Raw genomic sequence first — 18,816 nt, 5'->3', positions numbered from 1 at the left:
TTACTCCGGTCGCCTAAAAATCGCCGATAAATTTCAGAAAATTAATAAAAAATTCCAGAAAATTAAATTAAGCCTCAAAAAATTCCAGAAAAAATTCCGAAAAATTCTAGAAAATTTCTGAAGCCTAATTTAACCCTCTTAGACCTTCTTGAAGCTTCATAGCATCATTTGGTGAAGATTACGTGTCTTTAAAAATATTTACAATTTGAAATACAATGGAAAAAATTAAATTACATCATTGAACTTTCAAACGGCTAAATCAAAGCCTTAATTACATTCATCCAAAAATAAAATTACATTCAATAAACCTATAAGTTTCATCCATGGCCCAAACACACATCATCATCCATTCACAATTATACATACATCATCATGTATCAATATATTAAATCATACATCAATATATATATATATAATTTGGATCCATGATGATGAATTTCATAAAAACATGATCTCTAGTAATGAATCAAATCATGTTTTGATACCACTGTTAGGAAACGTGCTAGTTTTAAAAACTTTTTGAGAGATTTCGCTTCATAGATCTTGATTCATCACATAGAGACAAGTTTTATGCAAAAATAAAAATATGATATATCATTCAATTAATGGATTGAATACTTACATCAAAGGTCTGAGTAAACCTTTAAAACTTTCATTTAAAGTGAATGTTCTCACTTATTGTAGATCCCTTAATAAGATGCCTTCTCCTTGGATTTACATCTTCTTGGTAATTATTTTGCCTTTAGGAATCACTCATAAGCCTCCATGAATGATCTTGGAAAACTAGGCTTGTGGGAGCCTCCATTAGATGAAAATATAAACCCTAATTTTCTAGAGAGAGAAAATATATTCCTTTTTCCTTCTTCCAAAAATCACACCCAAAAATATACATAGATCATGTATATTTATAGGCAACAAAAAGATAAAGAAAAGGAAATAACAAATCCTTCTCAATCTCTAATTCACATGTCTCAAATCTAATATGATTCCAATATCAAGTTGGGCTATGAGTTAGAATCCATTAGGCCTATTATTTTATTGGTTATAATGAATTAATAATTGGCCCGGTCCATGGACCCAATTCAATTAATTCATAAATTAATTTCTACTCCACTAAAAGAAATTAATTGAACTCCAATTAAATAATAAATAACCTCTAAGTCAATATCGCACTTTGACCCCTCTATGCATAATTAGTTATCGGATAAATAAAGCTATCAATCTGACTACTTAATTAATATATTTATTTTAATACCTTTGATTATTTCTGACTTGATCACTATAAAACATTTGTTTGACAAAAATAATAATTTAAATAAATAAATATATAATAAATCATTTTGTCTAAAAATACACGAAGGCCTTCGAATTTACTTTGTGATCAACCATAATCAATACAAAATAAATACAAGTAGCAATGATGTAAATATTGAAAAAAATATAACCCTCTAACTATTAATTACATAACTACCCAAAGTGTCGGTCTAAAAATTTCGAAGAATCCGCCGAACAAATCAAAGTAATTATTAATTAATACAAGAGTCTAAACTTTTCTCATGCTTAAGAGTCAAATGCCATGACAGTGATAGGGAGCAATTGCATACGACGGCTCTCGCAATATATCTCAATCTAAAGCGGATCCAATTCAAGTCTTAATTAATTATGAGTCCATCCATAATTACCGACTATGAACAATTTATGATTACTATTTATATACCATGCATTGATCGCCATCACATACATATATATAAATATCTCTTGTAATCAAATGGACACTATCAATTCTATAATGAATCGAAACATAATACAGTGAATTCACCAATTGTATAAAGCATAAATATTTCAGAAACGTTAGGAACATATGTCACTATAATTCAGATAGGAATTTGCCATGCCAGGACATATAAATACCAACACAATGAACTTATCCAGATCAGTTACTAGCGAGGCAAGTGGACAATTTTGTTTTGAGTGCTAATTGGCTGGTGCTAGTCATGATATAAAGCCAGGAGATTGTTGCAAGGCTCAATTTATTTTATTTTGAATCTATTTTGACATATTCAATATCAGGAACTTCAATTTGGATCCTCTGAACAAATTATTAGACTTGCTATCTAAAAAATATTTGTTGTCTTTGACCTCAATGTCATGAAAATAGATATTGTTTTGCTTAATTTGTTTCATTCAGAAACAGGAAATACACAAATATTCAGGATTAAACAATTTAAGTAGGACTTCAAGTTCATTGATGGTTCTGTAGCTAAACTCAGAAGGGACTGCTGATATGTGAGACCATAGTTAAATAAGTAGATATGTTTCACTTCGTGTAGCAGAACCTCGTTGGATTAATAATAGGGGTGGTATTAAATGACTATACAAGATGTTATATTCTTGTATCATCTAGGATTTTATGTTGAATTAGAGGGAGAATATACTTTTTTTGTTAGATCATTCCTTTTGAGAGGGTCTTTAAGCGATAAACAAGAAAAGAAACAAAAAGAGTTCATGTTAACTAGTCTTAACTATAGCCTGCCACTATGAAGAGGTGATGATATGTTCTATTTACTTGTTGCTTTGGAAAGAAGAAATGGGTTTTAGAATGGCAGAAAAAAAAACCTCTTTATACAGTGAGATCCTATTTTCTCATAGAGCACACTGAGAAGGGAATGAGTCCTTTCAACCTGAATTCTACTCTTTGGGGATTAATCACAGTAATGGAGGTCTTCTGGTTCTTGGAGAAATTGATTGATAAAAGTTGGAGTTGTGCCAGTGTTGGGATTCATTTTAAGGTGCTGGGTCTTGGCCTGGGCTAATAAGAAACTGTGATTTGTAGTCTTTGAGCGTATTATCGTGTCAAATTCCTTTCTCTTCCTACTCTTGCTCTTTATTTTCACTTAAAAAGTTCGAGATAATAGCAGAATAGGTGATACTATTTTTGCAGATATGCAATGAAGCTTAACATTACTTGAAGGGTGGGTCGTAGGGTCAAGCGAGATTGTTTGATGAGAAATTTTCTCTTTGATTTCCATATTAGTTATTCTACAATTAATTTGTGAATTCTATTGAAGAAGTTTCTATGCCTTGTGGACCAATTGTACGAGTATATGCTCTATTTTCTCTCCTATCACTCAGCAACACATTCTTACTTGTCATAGGAGGAATATGAAGGTGCTCGAATTGAGCTACTGAAGGAAATAGCTAGGGGCACTTCCATACAGGACCTTCGTGCAAGGCTAACAAACAAAAATGTACAAGTAAAAATAAGAAGCCGCTTCTTTCTGAAACGAAGAACAAAGTACCTGATGATCTTATACAGATGGAAGCTCATCTACGATCGGAAACGGCGGGAAAACCAAACTATTCCCCAGATCAGCAACATGTAAATCTGGACTCTCTCATACACTCAAATTTCTTTATAATTTTTTATTAGTTCTTATATTATAACAAAAGCACATTAATAATGGGATATTCCTTCACTCTTTTGCATAATTAAAAAGGGGTGTGTGCTCAATTTTAATTTGTGTTGTGTTAGCAGAGAGAATTTGGAGAAGCGAGAAAAGAGTCACAAATTGAAATAGAGAAGGGCACTTCTCTCGATGAGACACAAAATAATATTACCAAAGGAGAGATACAAGCTAAGGTTATGAAGCAACTCGATAAAAAGAGGTACTTTACCCCAGAAGGGATTCAGCGCAAGAAGAGGGACTTGATGCAGCTTCTCAACAAGTATGCTTCTGGATCTATGGAGCAAAAGATCTCAGACGAACCACAAGCCCTGTCCGCAATGGAGGTTTTTGCTAGAGCAAAGGAAGAACTAGGTGGTGGTTCTCTTATGAGCAAGAAAATATACAGGCTTGGGGATAAGGAACTTCTGGTGAGATCATGACCTGCTACTGATTTTTTCCCTGGGTAGTTTTAGTTGCGAACATTATTCTAAATTTCGGACTCTGTACATTTTCAAGGTACTAGTAATGAAGTCTGGTGGAAAAACAAGGGTTCATTTAGCTACAGATTTGAAGGAGCCAGTTATCCTTCATTGGGCTTTATCAAGAAAAGCTAAAGAGTGGCTGGTAAGTTATTAAAGTTTATTAATCATATACATTGCATCTTGTGAATCATAAATCATTTTGATGAAAACTATTATTTTCTGCATGGACTACTTGTTGATGCCTTTCAGCATCTCTCTTATAATGATTTATTGTCACTTTGCAGGCACCACCTCCAAGTGTATTGCCCCCTGGTTCAGTTTCCCTAGGCATGGCCATTCAAACACAATTCACAAGCAGTTCTTCTGAAGATCCAGCATACAAGGTGTGCCAAGAGAAAATCGATGTGATTTTATATGCTTAATAACTGTGTAGCTGGCTGATACTTTTTCACCCAAAAATGGAATAAAAATAAACTGATACATTTCTGTTATATTCTCTGAAGAATAGTTTATGATTAGATGTGTAAACAGTAACTTCATAGTTTCAATTCAATTTGCAGGTTCAATCCTTAGAAATAGAAATTGAGGATGGCAATTTCGTGGGAATCCCATTTGTCATTTTATCTGGCGGAAAATGGATGAAGAATAATGGTTCGGACTTTTATGTCGAATTTGGTGTGGGATCTAAGCAGGTCCAAAAGGTTGCTTTCTGTTTTGTATTCTAAGAATTCTTGCTCTAGGTTTCTTATTTTTCTTTTCATTCTTCTTCATCTCAGATCGCTTTCTATATGTAACGTATTTTTTCCACTTAAAAGGATGCTGGTGATGGCAAAGGTACAGCTAAGACATTATTGGATAAAATAGCAGACATGGAAAATGAGGCACAGAGGTCCTTCATGCACAGGTTAGTATTCCCTGGGGACTCTGAGCTACAAAGCAATCTTTTCTCTTCACAACACTTCATGTTCCATTTATATGACTACCTTTACTTTCATCTTTTTATATTTCAAGTGTTTTGGTAAATTTGGGTGTGCTTCAGGATCTTATCAATTTTCGTATGTGTTGATTAGCAGCAGAAGGCTTCAGGAAAGGAGGCATTGGGTTGATAGATTTTAATCTTTTATGTGATGCTTTTTCACATTATTGTGTCCATATACAGATCCCGTGTCTTGTTTTTGTGTACCTTGTCCTTTAATATAAGCTAGTTTGGAGTTACTTCTTTATTTTCTGACAGTTTCTTCTTCAATAATTGCAATTTTTTTTAATTATTTTAAATGCGCTCTAACCCCACCTCTTTGTAATAAATGTTCACAATAGGAGCAAAATTCAAGAGGCTATTGACAAAATCTGCATTACCTATCTATTGGCATTTTAAATATAACTTACGCATGTATGCCATCCTATTTGGGGCTTCAACTAAATCCCTAATCTTAACATGTACCATCTATCTATCTCATGAGAAATCCATGTTATCAACTAATATTGATGGTTTTATTTTCTAACTCGTGTTTGAGCTTGTGAAAATCTAATGAACCGGCTATTGAAGTAATAAGTCTTTTTTTTTTTTTTCCTTCTCAGATTTAATATTGCGGCAGACTTGATAGATAGAGCGAAAGAAGCTGGTGAATTGGGTCTTGCTGGAATTCTTGTGTGGATGAGGTTTATGGCTACAAGGCAGCTTATATGGAATAAAAACTACAACGTAAAGCCACGGTATAATTCTTTATGCAATAATTGCCGTATGCATTTGAAGATTTGATCTTTCATTAATCTTACACTCACGGGAACCCAGCATGGCGACCAAGGGAAATAACATGCCCTTGTAGCACAACTGAAGAGGGACGCTCGAGCTAACTTCTCCGCACAAACAGGGAAAAAACCAACCCGCACACCTGTCGGCTATCGATAGACTGCTCGAGCTCCTCACATGGCGGGTCGCTGTGTGCCGGCAAGGGGAAGGACTGGAAACGGCCTCTTCGGGGGCCTTCCCCAGGCGGCAAACAGTCACGGGAACCTAGCGTGGCGGCCAAGGGAAATAACATGCCCTTGTAGCACAACTGAAGAGGGACGCTCAAGCTGTGTGCCGATGTCGCCAGCGGGAAGCTCCAGTGAACCTGATGCGACACTGAAGCTTTCCGCTGGAGACGTCGGCACGCACGTTCAAGGATTTTTTTGCTCAACCACCAATTGTCATGATGTTTGTGGTTGGCAACTCGATTTTTGGCCCGACCGCAAACTGGCAGTGCATGGGGGGCCATTGTCCGCCCCCATCACCCGCGTGACCTGTGGCCACGAAGTGTGCAAGCCCATGAGGCATGCTCCGCGACAACAACGTTGAGGGCACATGGATCACATGTGGCACTATGAGAGTCACCCCATGTGACATCATTCTCTTGCGTTAATGGTTTGCCAAAGGGATTCCTGACCAGTTCTAAATTTTCCATGAATCAAATTCACTTGGAGGGCAAAAGGATATTTTATTAATATTCTGACATGTTTCTTTAAGAAGTTGTAAACTTCTGTATGCATGTACTTTCTACTTGTGCTGTACATTTTCATGACTATTCTCTAAGTGGGTTTATTTTGTGCTTTCAACTGTGCAGCGAGATAAGTAAAGCTCAGGATAACCTTACGGGCTTGCTCCAGAATGTTTATAGAAGTCATCCACAGTATCGGGAAATTTTACGAATGATTATAACTACTATTGGTCGGGGAGGTGAAGGAATTGTGGGACAGCGAATCCGAGACGAAATCCTGGTTATTCAGGTGGATATCTAGGCTTGCATTATTTTTTCCTCTTTGGGTGTGAATGCACGTACCCTTTTTATGAATAAATTATTCTTCATTGCAGAGAAATAATGACTGCAAAGGTGGAATGATGGAGGAATGGCATCAGAAGCTACATGATAACACTAGCCCTGATCATGTTGTCATTGTTAGGAACAGTGCTAGTTTTAAAAAAAATTTGAGGGATTTAAATTCATAGATCTTGATTCATTACATAGAGACAAGTTTTATGCAAAAATAAAATATGATGTATCATTCAATTAAAAGATTGAATACTTACATCAAGGTTTGAGTAAACCTTAGATCTCTCCTCTAAAGTGAATGTTCTCACTTATTGTAAATCCCTTAGCAAGATGCATTCTCCTTGGATCTCCATCTTCTTGGTAATTGTTTTGCCTTTTCGAATCACTCATATGCCTCCATACATGACCTTGGAAAACTAGGCTTGTGGGAGCCTCCATTAGATGAGAACATAAATCCTAATTTTCTAAAGAGAGAAAATATATTTCTTTTTCCTTCTACTAAAAATCACACCTAAAATATACATAAACCATGTATATTTATAGGCAATATAAAGGTAAAGAAAAGGAAACAAGTAATCCTTCTCAATCTCTAATTCACATGTTTCAAATCTAATATGATTCCAATATCAAGTTGGGCTATGAGTGAGAATCCATTGGGCCTATTATTTTATTGGCTACAATGAATTAATAATTGGCCCGGTCCATGGACCCAATTCAATTAATTCATAAATTAATTTCTACTCCACTAAAAGAAATTAATTGAACTCCAATTAAATAATAAATAACCTCTAAGTCAATATTACACTTTGACCCATCTATGCATAATTAGTTATCGGATAAATAAAGTCATCAATCCGACTACTTAATTAATATATTTATTTTGGTACCTTTGATTATTTCTGGCTCGATCACAATAAAACATTTGTTTGACAAAAATAATAATTTAAATAAATAAATATATAATAAATCATTTTGTCTAAAAATACACGAAGGCTTTCGAATTTACTTTGTGATCAACCATAATCAATACAAAATAAATAGAAGTAGTAATGATGCAAATATTGAAAATATAACCCTCTAACTATTAATTACATAACTACCCAAAGTGTCGGTCTAAGGATCCCGAAGAATCCGTCGAATAAATCAAAATAATTATTAATTAATAAAAGAGTCTATAATTTTCTCATACTTAAGAGTCAAATGCCATGACGGTGATAGGGAGCAATTGCATACGACGGCTCTCGCAATATATCTCAACCTAACGCGGATCCAGTTCAAATCTTAATTAATTATGAGTCCATCTATAATTACCCACAATGAACCATTTATGATTACTATTTATATATCATGCATTGATTGCCATCACAAACATATATATAAATATCTCTTGTAATCAAATGGACACTATCAATTCTATAATGAATCGAAATATAATACATTGAATTCACCAATTGTATAAAACATAAATATTTCATAAACGTCAGGAGCATATGTCACTTTAATCTAAACAGGAATTTGCTATGCCAGGGCATATAAATCCCAACAGCTCCCACTTGCCCTCATAGCCAATTCAAATTGCACCTAGCTCCAATGTTATCCAGATGATGATCAAAATTATTGATCAATAACACCTTTGATAATGGATCAACAAAGTTGTGTTCCAATGCAATGTTCTAGCCACAAGTACATTTTCCTCATAGCCAATTCAAATTGCATCTAACTCCAATGTTATCCAGGTGTTGATCAAAACTATTGATCGACGACACCTTTGTTAATGAATCAACAAAGTTGTATTCCAATGCAATGTTCTAGCCACAAGTACATTTTCTTGCCGGACAATATCATGTAGAACATGATACTTCCTATCAGTGTATTTTGTTCATCTATGGAACCTTGGGTCATTGGTTTGGACTACTTCTGCACTATTGTCGCAATATAGCTCGATAGGCAGGCTAGTATGCTCCACAACCTCTAAATCAGTGAGATCAAACCAATAGGCTTCTTTTGCCGCCTTTAAGGCTGCAATATATTCCACCTGCAGGTTTGAGTCAGCAGTTGAAATCTGCTTAACAATCTACCAACTGATTTTCCGTCCATTAAGTGAACATACACTAAGTCATGAACCTCATAGTATCTACTTCTGATTGAAAATCAGAACTAGCATACCTGACTAGGACCATATCATCACATCCATAACTAAGTATGATATCCTTGGTCCTCCTTAGATACTTAATGATATTTTTCACAATAGACCAGTTATCAAGTTCAGGATTGGACTGATATCATCTGACTATCCCTACAATGTAGCGGATGTCCTATTTGGTATAGACTATGGCATATATGAGACTCTCATATGCCAAAGCATATAGTTTCAGTCTCATTTGCTCAATTTCCTCTGCTAGTCTTGGAAAACTACTTACTAGAGAGAGCAATCCATATCAATAAAGCAAGAACTCATTCTTTGAGTTATGCATACCAAACCTGGTCAAAACTTTATTAATGTAGGATTATTAAGATAAGCCTATTTTTCTTTTAACCTGATCTTGCAAAAGCTTGATCCTAGGAATATACCTTACATCTTGAAATTCCTTCATTTAAAAGTAATTGAACAACTACCTTTTTATTGATGACAAAACTTCCACGTCATTATAAATGAGTAGGATGTCATCAATATATAGAATTAAGAAAAATAATGACATTCCCTTGTACACTCATGATTTATTCATTAAGAAATTTTCTGGTATCTTTTTGTAGATTAACTTGCCTTCCATAAGTATCACCCTACTAGAAAGTTTTACAAGATCCCAGAATTTATTAGAATACATAGATTCCAACTCTGATTTCATAGTAACTCGCCAAAACGATCTGTATCCATATCGGTTCACGCTTCCGTGTAGCTTACTGGGTCCAACTCATGTTTAACAGGGATGTCCATAATGGTCTCACCTAAAAACATGATTCTATCGGTTGGATGATAATCCTCCCACTACATTAATGTACCGATGGAGGAATCTGTGTACTAGATGATACTGACGCATCAATAGAGAATTCATATATTATTCTCAATCTTTATAATAAGTGTGTTCACATATGGTACATCTGGTACTCATACCATATTCTCTAACATTATGCTACTAGGTATGTAATTCATAATATGATCCTCTTTTAGATAAACAGTGAGTGTAAACAATCAACTTTTATCATTGAGATCATAAAATAATCCATCCTAGTGACTTTTAGAGTAGCTATCAAATCTATCATGCGTATGATCTGTTTCCAACTTACTTGTCCATATCAAGCGCACATGTGCAAGACTACCCAATATGTACATGTGATTCAAACTAAGATTTAGTCAAAAACACAGCTCAACGATATCCTTGAGACAGACTAAGATGGAATGCAGTTCATAATGCGCATCGATGTAATTAACGCTAAACTCTTAAATGAAAGAGATAATATAGCATAACTGATCATAGATCTAACCATGTTAAGTGGAATTCTGTTATTCTTATTTGATACCTAAATGCATTTAGTGTCAATTGCGGAAAACTAGTACACAACACCCTCATTGATCATATAGTCTTTGCACTATCCCAAGAAATACTCATATCCTCGATCAGATCGACGTGTCTTGATAAGTTTACCTAATCTGTGCTCCACATCAGTCTTGACCCTCTCGGAATATACCAAAAGTATAAGACTTGTGTCGCAACAGGTAAATTTATCCAAAACGTGAGTAATCTTGCTTGGATGTTCACAAGACCACACGTGTCCGTATGTACCGAATCCAATTGTTCTTTATGTCTATTTCATTTGGCTGATTAAGCCCTTAGAGTATTCTATCATTCAAAACAGGATTCACAAGTTTGGTTTAGGCTCCTCTGCCTCACTAGGTAATAAACCTTCTTTGACCAATCTTTGAATCTCATTTTGATTGATAACAACCCAAAAATAGATATTAAAAATACAATGAGTCAGGAATAACAAATTTTCTCTTAACATTCAATCTAGAAGATGCAACATTAGTTTCTACATCTTGCAAATCTTAAGAGTTTGTGATTATAGTATATTAACCATCTTTCAATGCACCAGAAGCAATCGCATATCTATTCAATTTTATAAAACCAGTTTTACAAAATAACAACGCAGTTTTTATAAACCACAAGTGAAACAAAAATTAGATTGCGTCTAACTTCTGTGCATAAAGATAGTTCTCTAATACTAATATCCTCATACCCTCTAATTTCAGATGTAATACTCCCATTGACCTAACTACAACCTTGGCATCAGGTCAAAAGATAAATATATATCCATATCATCAAGGCTATTGGATTCCTGAAATCCTTACGATGAATTGCAAACATGTTTAGTGGCTCTAGAATCTATCTATCAGGAATTAATAGATGCAACCACATAACATGGCTCAATGATTAAATATATATTTTCCTATGCCACGTCATTGCTTAGACAGTTCGTCCTATAGTGTTTTAGTTAACGGTAAAAGAAACAGTTTCATTCGCCCTCAACATACACTGCCTTATTCCCTTTAACCTTTTAGATACCTATGTTTTGTGCTAGCCTAGTCCTATTATCATCCTTCTTCTTTGCTTTGCCAGTCCACTTGGGCCTAGAAGAAGATGGTATAGACTAGGTTAGATTGATAGGAACGCCCAAACTCTTGATTATCCCTTCATCTGTTACCAATTCTATAAGAATATTAGCGAGTGTGAACTCAAACTGATTCCTTATTTAGTTCACTCTAATAGAGTCGAACGAGTTTGGTAACAAGGCAATAATCATGTCAACTTGAAACTTACCACCCAAGTCAGCCCTATTGATCTCTAGCTAATTTTAAATAATAAACAATCATTTTCCAAAATTCGATTTTATACTGGAGTTCCTTAGGCTATCTTGATGCTATTCAAGTCTGATATAGTACTTTAGCATACTCTCTATCTAATCTCACCAAAACATCTTATTGACATTTAACATGATGCTTGAAGAAAATAAAATAATGTAAATGTTAGCTTTGGAGCGTATTCGAGGTAAACTCTAAGAATATTGCACCAATTCATCTCATTTGCCTTATTTCACTTATTCAAAGCATTAATGTTCTCTTGGGTATCTTAAAGTAAAAGGATTAGGTTTTAGGAATAGTAAATACATTTGTACCACCACGTTGTGAATAAAATCTCTAAATTCCTTTTCTAGTCATTATAAATGAAGTCCACATACATTGAAATTAGCAAGCAGATAAAATGGATTAGACATAATTAGTCTGAATATAATTGCATTCATACAATATGCAAGGTGAATTATTAATACTGTCATGCATATTTAAAATTAAAATGAGTTTGTTTACCACATAATATAATAAATCTCAATCGAACAAGAGATCATTATCATTATTGGTGAACAATCCCTTTTAATTAATGTGGGTCCCTCAACTCTGTAGCATAATAAATCAACCAATCAATATATCAATAACTTATCCTGTTGGAGGAGTTCATTATTACTATTGTAGAGATTCATTTGCTATTAGGTGAGCACTTCCATTAAAATAATATGTGGGTCCCTTAACCACTGCATGAAAAATCGGATAACTAATACACCAATAACTTATTCGGTTGGCGAAGTTCATTATTGTTATTGGCGGGCAAATCCCATCAGCTCCATATTTCTTAAGACAATGTCTTGTCTATCTATATGAAATGATTCCCGATTATGTTTAGCCTTTCTAAAATCACCTAGTGTAGACCACTCCGTTGGGGAGCTAACACTATTGATTTTAGATTGAGTGTATAACGTTATTAAAGCTCTAATGAAAAATAAAATATTAAATATCTTGTCATTATAATCTAAACTCTTTAAATCATGCGTAGGGCCTTATTTTTAAAGATTTAATTACAATGAACATTTAATATTATTATTTTCATAAGATAACTATTCTTGTAATATTAAGACTCTTCAAATCATGCGTGGGGCCTTATTTTTGAAGATCTAATTACAATGGTGTTAATAACAAAGGCCATGGGGTAATGTATAAAAATCCCCGCTCCCACTCAATTTTTAATCATTCATAATTAGGGTTTTGAATTTATCTATTTACATGATATAATGCATGCAAAACGTCTTGATTTTAATCCAATTAAATTTAGAAAATATTTGGACTTTAAACGATTCACTAATATTTAATTTGAGGCACACTTTAAAAATAATTTATAAAAATAATTTTTTCGTTTCCCAATAAGTGCTCTCAAATTAATTAGTAATCAAATCCAATTAATTTTCATAATTTAATTAATATAAATCAAGTCATTTAATTAAATATCATGGATCCAATGCATAAATAATAATAATAAACAATTAATTATTCCATGCATCAGTTAAATAAATAAATAACAGACAGAAGCAATTTAAATTGCCAATGGATTCAGCTTTTAACATTTATATGCTCTAAGTAATGTGCGAGGGTCTATCATTAGCCGCGTCACATGGGATTATTTCCCATCAATCCCTCTTGATCTCCGGCCAAAACCTTGCCGCCAACAACTCTCCGGTCGCCGGAAAATCGCGGAAAAATTTCAGAAATTAAATTAGGCCTTAAAAAAATTCCGGAAAATTTCTAAAAAATCCCAGAAAATTCCTGAAGCCTAATTTAACCCTCTTGGACCTTCTTGAAGCTTCATAGCATCCTTTGACGAAAATTACATGGCTTTAAAAATATTTACAATTTGAAATACAATGGAAAAAATTAAATTACATCATTGAACTTTCAAACGGCTAAATCAAAGCCTTAATTACATTCATCCAAAGATAAAATTATATTAATTTAACCTATAAGCTTCATCCATGGCCCAATCATACATCATCATTCATTCACAATTATTCATACATCATCATGTATCAATAAATATCAACATATTAAATCATACATCAACATACATCAATAAAAATATGTATGAATATAATTTTGGATCCATGAATGATGATTTTCATAAAATCATGATCTCTAGTAATGAATCAAACCATGCTCTGATACCACTGTTAGGAAACGTGCTAGTTTTAAATTTTTTTTGAGGGATTTAAATTCATAGATCTTGATTCATTACATAGAGACAAGTTTTATGCAAAAATAAAACATGATGTATCATTCAATTAAAAGATTGAATACTTACATCAAGGTTTGAGTAAACCTTAAATCTTTTTTCTAAAGTGAATGTTCTCACTTATTGTAGATCCCTTAGCAAGATGCATTCTCCTTGGATCTCCATCTTCTTGGTAATTGTTTTGCCTTTAGGAATCACTCATATGCCTCCATGAATGACCTTGGAAAACTAGGCTTGTGGGAGCCTCCATTAGATAAGAATATAAATCCTAATTTTCTAGAGAGAGAAAATATATTCCTTTTTCCTTCTACTAAAAATCACACCTAAAATATACATAGACCATGTATATTTATAGGCAACATAAAGGTAAAGAAAAGGAAACAACTAATCATTCTCAATCTCTAATTCACGTGTCTCAAATCTAATATGATTCCAATATCAAGTTGGGCTATGAGTGAGAATCCATTGGGCCTATTATTTTATTGGCTACAATGAATTAATAATTGGCCCGATCCATGGACCCAATTCAATTAATTCATAAATTAATTTCTATTCCACTAAAAGAAATTAATTGAACTCCAATTAAATAATAAATAACCTCTAAGTCAATATTGCACTTTGACCCCTCTGTGCATAATTAGTTATCGGATAAATAAAGTCATCAATCCGACTACTTAATTAATATATTTATTTTGGTACCTTTGATTATTTCTGGCTCGATCACAATAAAACATTTGTTTGACAAAAATAATAATTTAAATAAATAAATATATAATAAATCATTTTGTCTAAAAATACACGAAGGCCTTCGAATTTACTTTGTGATCAACCATAATCAATACAAAATAAATAGAAGTAGTAATGATGCAAATATTGAAAATATAACCCTCTAACTATTAATTACATAACTACCCAAAGTGTCGGTCTAAGGATCCCGAAGAATCCGCCGAATAAATCAAAGTAATTATTAATTAATAAAAGAGTCTATAATTTTCTCATACTTAAGAGTCAAATGCCATGACGGTGATAGGGAGCAATTGCATACGACGGCTCTCGCAATATGTCTCAACCTAACGCGGATCCAGTTCAAATCTTAATTAATTATGAGTCCATCTATAATTACCGACTATGAACCATTTATGATTACTATTTATATATCATGCATTGATTGCTATCACAAACATATATATAAATATCTCTTGTAATCAAATGGACACTATCAATTCTATAATGAATCGAAATATAATACATTGAATTCACCAATTGTATAAAACATAAATATTTCATAAACGTCAGGAACACTTTAATCTAAACAGGAATTTGCTATGACAAGGCATATAAATCCCAACAGTCATCTGTCAGGTATTGCGGAAGTCATCTTTGAAGGACTTGTCTTTTATTTTATTTTATTTATTTATTTCATTTTTAGAAATTGTCTAATTGGAATTTTCTTGCAGGCGCTAATTGTCTATTTTTTAACAAACTTCTGAAGAGTACATTTAATGATAATGGAGTACACTCAACACTTTCACCTTCACTTTAAAGTAAGACTTTAATAGCATGGAATGTTTTTAGGTTTTCTATTACTGGTGTCAATCTCATGAGTCCTTCCTAGCCATTATGCTTCATCAAGGCAATAATTTTCCTTGGGTCATATACCATCGAATCTTTCTGACCACCTCTACCTGTTATTTTTGCTGGCCTTCATCTTGTCATTTTAGCAGTTTCAGCTTAAAACAAGTCACCACTTGATTCATTTATTGTCTATATTACACGCAACAAAGGAATTTTAGATGACTCAATCATCTTCAACACAATCTGTTTCATCTTCTAACAAACTCTTGTACTTTGTAATACTATTGTCTCTTTTACCACTCATCCAATTTGATAATCCCCATTTCAGCAACTACCTTATGCAGCATTATGAACCAACCAACGTTTCTGATCTTGTATTTGTTTATGAGGTGCAACCTATAAGTTCTACATTGGTCATCTGCCTACCACAACCTCTCTTTTCTCCATGTATAGGACATCCTTGTTGAATGATGAGACCCTATTGATAATGCAAGAATATTGGCCCTAATGATAATGCAAGAAAGTTAAAGAGTCAATGAAGTGAGATACTTACCATAAAAAAATAAATAAATAAAGAAGAATAATTTTTATTATTCCAATGTGCTACAACAAAACCAAAAAGGAATAACTTCAAAAGGAATGGATAGTGACTATTTTGAATCCTTCTTCAGACATAAATATAAAACACAAACTAGAATCAGGGCTAATTGCAAACTAAATAAATAAAATAATGAAATATTCAAGTTTTGGCAGTTGCCCCCTCGAACTAAAGATATTACATTTCAGCACCTTCAATTATTAAAAATGACTGCAAGATAAAAGAGGTTTTTTTGTAATTAACCTTTAGAATAATTTATTAGGAGAATTTGTACTAACTAAATACAAAAATCAGGTTTAACATATAAAAATATATGCTTTTTTTTATAATAATAATAAAAAAAAATAAAAAAAAGGTAAAAAATATTGCTTCCATGGGAATTAATGCATCCCTAAGATAAAAACTCCAGCAAAAGATTGAGGAAAGGCCTTTCTACAATTATTCTCCACCTGAACATAGGACAATTTACACAAAAAATATATATATACAAGAAAATATGAACCTGTAGAATACACTGAAACAATGTCGAAACAAGACAATTTAAAAACTTGCTAACATGAGAATCAATAAATTTTTGGAAAAGTGACAGTAGAAAAATTATTCAATAAAAAGTAAAGCTTCAAGTGTTTACAAAAATCTAAAAAAAGCATTAGAAAACATCAAATGTACATTAAAAAAAAAAAAAAAAAAGATTTTACATGTAATTGTTATTCATTCTTTGACATATGAATATATAGAGAGAGACGGAGTGGAGAGGGAAACGTGGCAACATTGAGTGAGGTATAACATCACAAATCTAGCTTATATGTCATGTGATAGATTCAGCCTGCACAACCTAAAACAAATATAAGTTGACTACGACGATTTACACTAAAAAAAAGCTGCTTTCAACTGAAAGAAGTACATCTTTGTGAAATATGGTCCCTAATAATCAAAGTAGTTTACGTCCTGTCTCCAAAATGGACTGACTTGTTGTATGGTCATTCAAGTACAAGAAAGCACGAACTCTGTTTGGTTTTGTTATTTCCCTAAAGTCTATTGGGATAATTTAAGACAGTGACCAAAAGCACTTCACTGACTGCTGTTAATTTGGCAAGCATTGAATGACCTCACCTAATCTAGTAAATCTCATTACAAAATCTATTCAAGCAGGGCACTAATTTTCCAACCATAATAAGCCCAGTGAATAATATAACAGGGAAATGCTATTTAGAACAAAAATTCAAAAATCAAGAATGTTAGTCAAGGGTTTTGTATCCCTTGAATGCATTTGATAAGATCAAAGTTTAGGTCTTACTCAATGCATCCAAGAAAAAAAAAATCCCTGGGTTAGCATTCTCGGTTAGACTGTTAAGTATGACAATCATTATGCATTTAACAGACCAAAAATACTTGGAAATGAGTAATGTAAACAAACATCTTTAGTAACCCAAAAATTCAACCCTAACTGTAGTTTAACATTCAATAATTTATCATCCTCCTAGCTCATGAATTAGATAAAAGCACAAAATTTAACCAAATAACAATTGGATGGACATCATGGACTACAAAAATGCTGGAAAATTGTATGAGAAGGAACGAGAAATTGATAGCTGGTGTACCTCAGAAACAGGGTGAGTGGCTAATACAGCCTGAGGAGAAACAGAAATCACACGAGGCTTTTGCATTGGCAACTTCGTTTTCTGGACACCCAAACACTTACCGCGAAATTCGGTTGATAAAGGCGACTTTTGTCTCCGAGAAGTTGCTTGAGCTTTGCGAGAAGAATTTGTTTTACTTTGATGCTCCAGAATCGTTGGAGGAAGCAAACTCTGGTGAAGCAAATTACGGCCTTGCTCATTTTCCTAAATCACTGATTAGAATCTGAACAATAATCAGGAATCAATGTACATACAATATAAATACAAATACAAATATTTATACAATTAAATAGTATGCAAAAAAATATCGATCTTTCAGTAGTTACTGTGTTTATTAAATAAAAATAATAATTATCTAAAAATTATTTAAAGAGTAATTTCAAATTACAAATTATCTAATAATTTTTATTTTTCTTGTCACACATCGATTTTGAGTTATAAATGGTTAAATGAAAGTTTCTTATAAAACTATAGAACTAAAGAAATATTAATCACACTTTTCTCGGCATTTGACTAACCTTTTCCACATGAAAGTTCTCTTATAAAACTATAGAAATATTAATCACACTTTTCTCGGCCTTTTGACTAACCTTTCCCGTCCTTTTGGCTAAGAGAGTTTCAGTTGTTCAGTATATGCTATTATTAGATGTGCAAAGCATTGATTTCAATATTTATTTATTAATTAAAAAAAGAGTTTTTATAAAATAAAAAATTACCTAAAAATTATTTAAAGAGTTTAATTCAAATTATAAATTACCTAATAAAATTCATAAAAATTAATTTAAAGAGTTTACTTCAAATTACAAATTACCTAGTAAAATTCATTTTTCTTGTCCCATATTAATGAATAAATATATATGTGTAGAAACAAGATACTTATAAAAATGAATCATCTGCCAAGAACCGCGTTTTAGTTTTGTTATTTTTATTTTGGAATATGAAGAGAGAGGAGAGGATAGGCTGATTACATAAATATATATATATATATATGGTAATTTACCATAAGTAATTGAAGTAGTTGAGCATGAGAGCCAAATGAATCAAAAGATTTATGTTTGGTCCGGGAAGGGATTATGGAAGTTTTTAAATGAATGGAAAGATAATATACTTTCATTAAGTGAGGTTTTGAGATTACATGAAAGTCTTTTATAAAATT

At 32.8% G+C, this 18,816-nt stretch overlaps 1 pseudogene; it reads left to right on the top strand.

Annotated features, from left to right (window-relative positions):
• The window catches only part of LOC132304885 (alpha-glucan water dikinase, chloroplastic-like), an 81,137-nt pseudogene extending 63,250 nt beyond the window's left edge, over nucleotides 1-17,887 (top strand).
• Nucleotides 17,888-18,816: the final 929 nt, after the last annotated feature.

The sequence above is a fragment of the Cornus florida genome, unplaced genomic scaffold (genome assembly GCF_030987335.1).
Source record: "Cornus florida cultivar Cherokee Brave unplaced genomic scaffold, ASM3098733v1 CherokeeBrave_3.0.0_Hap2_Chr04, whole genome shotgun sequence".
In the NCBI taxonomy this organism is placed as follows: domain Eukaryota; kingdom Viridiplantae; phylum Streptophyta; class Magnoliopsida; order Cornales; family Cornaceae; genus Cornus; species Cornus florida.
The sequence above is the reverse complement of the archived record's forward strand: the minus strand, read 5'-3'. Positions and strand labels throughout refer to the sequence as shown.